The sequence below is a fragment of the Phalaenopsis equestris genome, unplaced genomic scaffold (genome assembly GCF_001263595.1).
Source record: "Phalaenopsis equestris unplaced genomic scaffold, ASM126359v1 Scaffold000002, whole genome shotgun sequence".
Lineage (NCBI taxonomy): Eukaryota > Viridiplantae > Streptophyta > Magnoliopsida > Asparagales > Orchidaceae > Phalaenopsis > Phalaenopsis equestris.
In genome coordinates, this window is record NW_018164444.1 from 76,894,751 (window position 1) to 76,904,343 (window position 9,593).

The window sequence follows — 9,593 nt, forward strand, 5'->3', positions numbered from 1 at the left end:
CGTAACTCCCCCCCTTTTTAAACGCCGACATGCACTATAAAATTAGAAATTCTCCTTAAGGAGCTTTTTCGTTGCAAGTATTTATAATACATGCATATTACAAATGCAGTGTAAATTTAATTGAATTTTGATTTTTTGTTGGTTGTACTAAAACCGCCAAAATCCCTTTTTATCTTTGGTTTGTTGAAAAATGAAACACATTACCTTTTGATTTTTTTCAAGTGCATGATTGAGATAGTAGCTGGGAATGGCATGGGGTTGTTGATTAGGGGTTAATTTTAGGGTTGGCACAGGGAAGTTGACCTGGGGACAAAGATGAGTTGGCCAATGAACTTTTGTGCATGGTCACCCTCATTTGTGATGTCATTGGCATGGATCGCAATTGTGTGGTTATTGTCATCGTCTGGGGTTTGTCGATGCGGGTTTTGGGTTAACATGGCCCATGAGACATTTTCCTTCTTTTCCTCCTTGGGAGATGGAGAGAATGGGGTAACTCCTTGTCAGATGGTAATTGTAGTAAGACGTACTAAATGATTTAAGGTGAGGTACAAAAAGAGAGGTGAGCGTTTGTAAAGTTAGTGCATTGGAACAAGAGAGAAGAGAGACATTAATATTGCTTCTTTTAAGCCGACTCCACTTAGTGGGATAAAGGCTTGTTGCTATTGTTGCTATTGTTGCTGTTGTGTGTGTGTGTGTGTCTATATCTATCTATCTATCTATCTATATATATATATATATATATATATCAATTTTAATTTCTTAGCAATTTTGAGAGATTTATGTTAAAAGATTATTTTTTGTCACTAATGGAAACACAAAAATTGAAGAAGAAATTGTCAATGAGTTGTAGCAATACATGGTATTCTTTGTTATTGAAAAATGAAAACAGGGAACTTATCCATTGGAAATTGTATTGTGTGTAAAAAAGGGAGGAATGTGGGGAGAGGACATGCCAACTTTTGAAAAATGTTCGTAAACATTAATTGGATGCCACCTCATACAAATCTTTTATCAAAATGGCGTTGGTAGCGGGCTCTGCTAGGGTTTCGCCAGATGGCGATTTCCGGCGTTGAATCTCTCGGCTTCACTCCTTCATCGTCTCCCACTACGAAGGTTTTCACGTATGCTCGCGGGTCCTGTCTCTCAGTCGACGATGATCGCTCGTAGGTCGTCTTCACCGTCTGACGGCTTGCCCGAAGAGGCTGACAACGGTCTCGCTCGTCGTCGACGGTTTCCTCTCGCAGTTTGATGCGCCTGGGTCTGCTCGTGTCGTCGCAAATTGACGCGGCTGTCTGCACGCACCTGACAGACGGTTCGCACCGACTCGCCAAGCGTGTCGCCTTGCTGATTGACACGCCTCTCTGCTCCTTTTTTCTAGCGGCTCACTTAGCCGCTGTGGAGATGACATCGACGATGCGTTTTTATGTCACTGCACTTGTCGACGACTTTCCTATTCCTAATTGTGCTCCTCTTTCAGGTTTAGAGCCTGGTTTTCATATTGACAAGTCCTACAATGTTCCACAATCTTTTCATGACGCTCTTGAAAGTGGTGGTGACCGCATTTTCATTAAAAAGCTTGGTAAAAAAAATGAGAAGTCTCCTCTTATTCTCATTAAGTTTGAAACCAGTACTCTCGCATCCTCTTGGCGTTTTGCTCTAGTGGGGAAATTCTTTTATGGTCACCCAAACCTTGAGATCATTCGAAAAGATTTTGATGCTATGAAGTTATTAGGCAGTTGAAATATTGGATTACTTAACGGTCGACATATATTTATTCAGTTATCTTACGATGCCGATTATATTCACATTTTTTCTCGAAAAGTTATCAAGATCGATAACCGTTTTATAAAAATTCTTAAGTAAACTGTCGATTTTGATTCAAAAGCGGAGTCACCTATCATTTCTGTTTGAATAAAGTTTCCGGGTTTAAAATTACATCTGTTCAACTTGGAAATTATCTACTCCTTAGCAACTGCTTACGGTAAGTCTCTCAAGGTTAATAGTTCTACGCTTGCTGTTACCAGACCCTCTATGGCTTGTGTGTTAGTTGAGAGAGATATCACTCAACCAGCTCCGGATAAGGTATGGATTGACACCACTCACAATGGATATCACTCAACCAACTCCTTATTACTCTCATTGTAGTATGTTTGACCACAATTTTACTATTTGCTATCGCTTGCATCTTCATCTAAGACCGGATACCACTAAAGATCAGTCACCTACCATTCCTACTGAGAATGTGCAACCCGATCCTCTTTTCAACACCGCAGTTCCTGATGAAGAATATCATACTACAGGTACATATCCATATCCAAATGTGCTTATACCCTTATACCACTCACTGTATTGAAGAATACCCGCTTGCATGCCAAGACACACGAGAGTTCTCCTTCGATCTGATTAAAGATCAACTGGTACAACAAATAGTTATTTTTAATGTTCAACACCCTACATATGTCCGACACATTTTAGACCAATCAACTGATTAGGTGAGTCAATCTTCGGATGAAGAATGTCAGGTCTATTCCAGGAGGAAGAAGAAGAATAGAGGTTGAGTCGAGCTCGGGAACTTATTGGATGACACATTGGTTACCATTGACAATGTCACTCATCTTACCAATTTATTAGCTAGCTCCTTCCCTAGAACTAGAGGCAGAGACAAAAGACAAAATTGGGTCGCTCTTTAACTACTTGATACTCCGTATTTTGAAACTTTTTAGTTTTTTCTTTTTGTCTCTCATGTATCTTTCTGTATTTCCCCTTTTGGAATCATTTGAATGTGATGTTTATCGTGTGATCAGAGTGTCTTGTTTGGGCCCTCCCACACAATATATCTGTATCATACTTTCTATTTTATATATTAGCCATTAGGCTTTCTCAAAAAAAAAAAAAAAAAAGTATGCATACAACTATCATTTAATAGAAGCAATATTAAATTCAAGACTTATAAGAGATTTTTCAAGAAAAAAAATTTGATGTTACATATGGAAACTCATAATGAAAGAATAAATTGCCAATGAGTTGTAGCAATACATGGTATTTTTTGTCATAAAAAAATAAAAGCTTGGAACTTATCCATTGGAAATTGTATATATTTAATCTAAAATTCGATATGCATTTGCGGTGGTTGACAATAGTCATTGTCATTTTATGCTCGCCACACGTTGGTCATTACATCCCTTTGTAAGTTGAAGTGATTGCGATATTGACATGGAGTTGGTAACTCTTGGTTTTATCTCACTGATACAGATTAATGGTGAGATAGATGAGTCATGAGTTGTGGAAATGAACATATTCGCTTGAAATTGAACTTTGCTTTGTGGTTTTGTTTTGTTTATTTTCCTTATAAGATATCAAAATTTGATGACAAAAAAAGATTTTGCAATACTACAATCAAGCAGGCAACACTGTTTTGCAAAAAAAGGGATTCTGAAAGGGAAGTTCAATATTGTAAAAAAGTCTAATGTGTATCCTATTAAAATTAAAAAGAATGAATTGAGAAATTGTTAAGTAGGAGCATTGCTTCTTCAGGATAGATATTATAGTAAAAGAAAATGTTTCATGCTTATGCATGCTGTAGAGCAAAAGATCATGCATACTAAGTACAAATGTTAAATAGTATTAGAAAATATCAACCTTTATAGAAGAATTGAACGTATAACTTCTGAGTCATACAAAAACGTTTCACAAGTAGGTAATGAAGAATAGGCTTAAAAAAATTATATTGGCGTCTAATTTCATTTTATTCTCAGAAGATATACTTTGGACGAAATTTTGTACTAAAACAATGATAAAAAATTGAGACCAATGCAATGATCTTATTGTGGTCATTGTTTACTTTGAGAAAGGCATCTAATGCTACTAGAATATATTTAGCGAACTTTAATAAGAAACATGGTTCTATTGAAGTTATCAAAGCATCTTGGAGCAATAATGTGCATTGAGAGTTTTTAAGGATAACATGATTACATTAAAAATCTAAACAAGAATCGTGCCTTTTATATTGGTTATGGAGATGTTTGGAGAAAAAATGTCTAGAAGTAGATATTTTGTATGCTATTTACGGATGGCATAATTATGATAAGTTAGTCCTCTTCACAAATAAAACATTTAGTAATGGAGCAAATTTTTTAAGAACATATGGGGCTTAATTCCTAATGTAAAGTTTGATTTAAGTGATATAAAATTTTAGCCAGTGTGGATTTGATGATCAATAGTTAATATTACCGTAAAAATTAAGCATATTTAATTCTTAGTGGTTATATATCTTATATCTATCGCATAAATAAATGAAGATATTGTCACTATAATTATAGTTTTAAAGTTAATTATCAAAATGGAGAAGCTTGACAAGAGTAAAATGTAAGAATAATTTTGAATCCTGTGAACTTAAAAAGGCTAAAACTTAACCGACTAGGATATATTGATAGCAGAGTTAACTCAAATCTTAATAGAAAAACAAATATTATTACTTGAAGCAACTAAGAGATTATAATCAGCACACTTGAAAGTAATAATAGAACAACACGATGCCCGAAAATCTAAAATAACAATATTCACATCATGAATAATCAAATTAGGGTGGGATCTTTGGGTGGTGGTTGTGATTAGCAAGGGTTTGGCCCTTCGACGATAGCAAGGAGAGGGTGAAGGCTAGAAAGCACGGTGACATCAAAGGTTGTGGACGGTAACAGAAGAAGGGTAGGAGTTGTGGCAAGGGCAACAAGCTGGAAGGAGAGCAATGGATGGTTGTGTGACTGGAACAGTAGAAAACATCTGGAAATGGCTATTTCTTCGTAGCTACAGCGAGGGGGAGTGTAGGCGGAAGCGACGGGGGATGCGGGTGATTGCAAGGCAGCAAGAGGACGGTTGTCCAGGGTGGCAACTTTGAGGAGAGGTGGCTGGATTGGGGAAACTGTAGGGTAAGCAACAAGGTGCGGTTGCAGCAATGAAGGGCGGTCAAGAGAGACGTGGGGAGAATGTGAAAGAGAATAGGAAAGATAAACACTACATTGTGAGAGAGATATAACCGGAGCAACACACAAACCCTCAGTTACATCTCTCAAAGGGAGAAACGAAAGGCGGTGGCTGTCTTGCAGAAATCTTAGCCAAAATTGAATTCCAAATCTTAATATAACATATATATAGGAAATGACTTAAAAGAATGAATGATAATATGAAAGAAAGTATAAGAAAGGAAAACGAAACTATTTCGTCCCATTTGCCGTGATTGTAAAATCCCGTTGTACTGTAGCAACTACAATTTTTTTTGTGTGTGCAGGAAGCTCCCGCATCAATCTCCCAAGTTTGGGGAGCTTCAATTTCATTCATTAAAGCTTCTGTCTCCTCATAGTAGTCAGGTCGGTTTCGCTGATGGTATCAGGAATGCATAATATCCTGACAAGTCAATCCCCTAAAAAAAAATACCTTGGTATTGTAGTTGCTACATCACTATTGACGTATATATCGTGGGAGACATGCAAAAATAATCCTGTTTTTCTTTCTTATGCTTTATTTCATATTATCTTTAATTCTTTTATAGTCCTTTTCTATATATGTGTTGCATTAGGGTTTGAAAGTCAGTTAGTCTTGTGTTTCTTTTAAGATAGCCGTCGAAGTCCATTCTTCTCTCTTCCAGAGTTGTATCCAAATGATTGGGTAGTGCTGCGTTAGTATGTCTCTCTCGATGTGGTGATTATCTTCCCTATCCTCTCTACATCCTTTCCACTTTATTGTTTCACATTCCCCCCTCACTGCCAGTCGCCCTGACAATAGGTTCTTTTGCTGTTTTTCTGCAGTTTCCTTGATATTCAGTCCTTTGCATTGCTGCCCTTGCCTCCAGGACCGCTGACAACCCACCACATCCTGCTTTGTCGTTCCAGCCCTCCATACTTGCTGTTATCTTCTCCAACCCGTTACCAACCTTGTTGTCATCCTCCGAGTAGTCCACATAGCCCTCCCCATCGATTACCGCCCCCTTTCCCAACCTTCTTCGCAGCCTACCCCACCGTTGGCCATTCGCCGACCAGCTTCCAACCACGTCCACCGCTGTTTCCACCCTTTCCCTTGTTGCCATCAACCTGGACAACCCTCACACATCATCATCCAATTGTGTACGGGTTTTCCGGCCCCGGGGAAACCATTGCCTTGTTGTTTTATGCTTGCCAACTGTCTTTTACGCCCCGCCCCCTCGTTGCAGTCGCCGCTGTTTCCACCCTTTCCCTTGTTGCCATCAACCTGGACAACCCTCACACATCATCATCCAATTGTGTACGGGTTTTCCGGCCCCGGGGAAACCATCAACTGTCTTTTAAGGCCCCCCCCCCATGCCACCCTCCCAACCCTCATCCACCACTATTACCACTCAGGATCCACCCTCGTTGAGTATTTGTGTCGTGTTAGTTGCTATTTTCTATTTCAATGTCTTTGATTGTAACCTCTATTTACTTTTTGAGTATTTGTTTTCCTCTATTGTGATTTGCATTAACTCTAGTATCATTTGTTTTTAGAGCTAACATAATTCTAGTCCTTTCCTAGAGTTTCCTAACATCCGCCATACCCCTCCACTAAAATTTTTTTTTCATATTCTCAAACTATAGTAAAAACTTTGACCTAACCCTAATTTTCCCTTGTTGATTTTCAAAATTAACAACCCTAAATCATTTTTTATGCATCTTTCACCTCCCACTCAAAACCCTAGCCATGCCACCAAGCAGATACATGCTCGTACCTGCCCGGAAAGAGATACAGTGAGTGATTTGCTGACTTCAGTGGATGCTTGTAGACATTGAAAATGAAACCCAGGAAAAAGTACTCTCTATCTTGATTTGGAGAGTCGAAGGGGAGAATGGGAAAATCCAAAGATGAGGCGGCAAATACAATGCTAGTTCGTACCATCTTACTATAGACAGAATGTTTAGACCCTAGCTTCAGAAGTGGAGAGACTAACATCATAGAGCGACCAACCCATTTTACAGACAGAGTTGAACCTCAGGATTTTACAGCTAGAATATACCTTGTAGAACACCAAAGATAAACCCGTTGGAGAAAAAGTTGATTCATATTGGAGGGCAAGTGGAACCTATCCACATTCCTAAATCTTTCACAACCGGGAAGTATTGTAATGCTACGGATTTTTATATGGTATCAGACCGCACAACCAGGGGCTATTTCACTAAGCTTTAAAAAATTTGGTACTGACAAAATAAACACTGAAGTCGTTGAGGACACCAAGGAGGACCAACTTCTAGTTGAGGAGGAAAAGATGTGCATATTCTTAGCCGAGTCCGTGGAAGAGACTCCAACCGACTTTACGGTGAGTGTTCGAGGCAGTCCTGAGTTCGAGGAACTAACACCAGAGTTATGACAATCTCATATAAGAAAAATTCAGACCATTCAGATTTAGAGGGAGGTCCAACATGTCAGAAATGGGGCCCTTTTGTCTCATGTTTGGAAGATTGCATGAAGTTATTTAGATATTAAATTCAGCTCAGCATGGTGCCCATCATCAGATATCCAGAGAAGAGAGATAAAGCCTAGCATTAAAATTTGTCTTAGGAGCCTGATGATGAATGAAATTCTTCAATGGGATCCATGTCCTATCAATGGAGAAGAGGTCTCTTCTAAGTGGTTGCTAATGAGAGTAGTGCATCCTGCCACAGATTTCACTCCAGAGTTGATTTCTCTTCGCATGTTTGTTTGTCAAGTACATTCCGCTAAGTACGAGAAGCGAGAGAAGAAGATTTTGAACTTAAGGGCTCAAGATTTACATTTGCGGGAACTTACATCTATATGCAACTCCAATTTTATGCAACTCCAGTTCTAGCTCATGATGTGCTAAGAGAGGATGCATATTTATTCTATCAAGACGTGCTGCGGATTGACAATACTTATATGATCGGCCTACCAGGGGATTATAATATCTTAGTTACATTCAACGTGACAGACCTGACTCTGAGCTACAAGGAACCAGAAGCTTCGACATATGAAGTCGAAGCTCCTCCAACCCCAGGAGATTGATGTGGGAGCTTATAAAAAAAAAAAAAAGTAGCTGCTACAGTACCATGAATATATATGTTGTCGGAGACATGCCGAAAAAATCACGTATTTCTCTCTTATGCTTTATGTCATATTATCTTTAATTCGTTTGTAGTCCTTACATTTTTTTTTTGAAAGCCCAAAGCTATTATATTAAATAAAAAGCAGGGTACAAATAGATTTTATGGGATGCCCCTAACATGACACCCTACCCACACAAAAACCAATATATTAAATGGTTCCAAAAAAGAGAAAATACAACAAAATATATAAGAGATCTAAATAAAAAACCAAAAAGTGTCAAAATAAGAGTATCAGGTAGCTGGAGAGTGACCCAATTTTAAATTGTCTCTACCTCTAGTTTTAGGGAAGGAGCCAGCTAATAAATTGGTCAGATGAGTGTCATTGTCAGTAGTAACTAATGTATAATCTAATAGATTCCCTAGCTCGAGTCGTCCTTCGTTCTTCCTCCTCGTGTAGACAAATCATTTCTCATCCGAAGATTGACTCACCTGATCAGCGGAATTGTTTGAAGTGTGCATGATATGTGTGTGTTGCTGAGCATTAGAAGCAACTATTTGTTGTACCAGCTGATCGTTTATCGGATCGAAGGACCACTCTCGTGTGTCTTGACATGTAAGTGAGCCTTATTCAATAACAGTAAGTGGTATCAACACATTTGGGTCTGTATCTGTAGTATGATGTTCTTCATCTAGAACTGTGATGTTGGAAAGAGGATTGGTTTGCACCTTCTCAGCAAGGATGGTAGGTGGTTGATCTTTAACGATATTCGGCCTTAGATGAGGATGCAAACGATAACAAATAATAGAAATGTGGCGAAACATACTACAATGAGAGCAATAAGAAAGGTGTGGTTTTATTTCAACCTTTTGTCAATGCCCGTTGTGAATAGTGTCAATCCATATCTCATTCGGAGCTGATTGAATAATATTTTTCTCAACTAACACACAAGCCACAGAGGGTCTGGTGACGACAAGTGTAGGAATATCCATCTTGAGAGACTTACGGTAAGCAGTTGCTAAAGAGTAGATAATTTCCATGTTGAACAGATGTAATTTTAACCCTGGAAATTTTATCCAAATAGGAATGATAGGGTACTCCGCTTTTTGATCAAAATCGACAATCCACTTCAGAAATTTCATAAAACAATTGTCGATCTTGATAACTTTTCGAAAGAAAATGTGAGTGTAATCGACATCGTGAGATAGCTGAATAAGTATATGCCGACCGTCAAGTAGGCCAATATTTCAACTGCCCAATAGTTTCATAGTATCAAACTCTTTTCGAATGATCTCCAGTTTTGGGTACCATAAAAGAATTTTCACCCAAAAGCAAAATGCCAAGAGGACATAAGAGTACTGGTTTCAACCTTAGTGAAAATAAGAGCAGACTTCCCATTTTTTTCCAAGCTTTTTAATAAAAGTGTGATCACCACTACCTTCAAGAGCCTTGTGGAAAGATTGTAGAATATTGCAGGACTTACCGATACCAAAAACAGGTTCTGAAACTGACATAGGGGCACAAGCAGGAAT

At 38.5% G+C, this 9,593-nt stretch overlaps 1 protein-coding gene across 1 annotated transcript in view; it reads left to right on the forward strand.

Moving 5' to 3' along the window:
• The window catches only part of LOC110022290 (electron transfer flavoprotein subunit alpha, mitochondrial), a 69,223-nt gene that overhangs the window by 15,548 nt on the left and 44,082 nt on the right, over positions 1–9,593 (forward strand). The window lies entirely within an intron of this gene.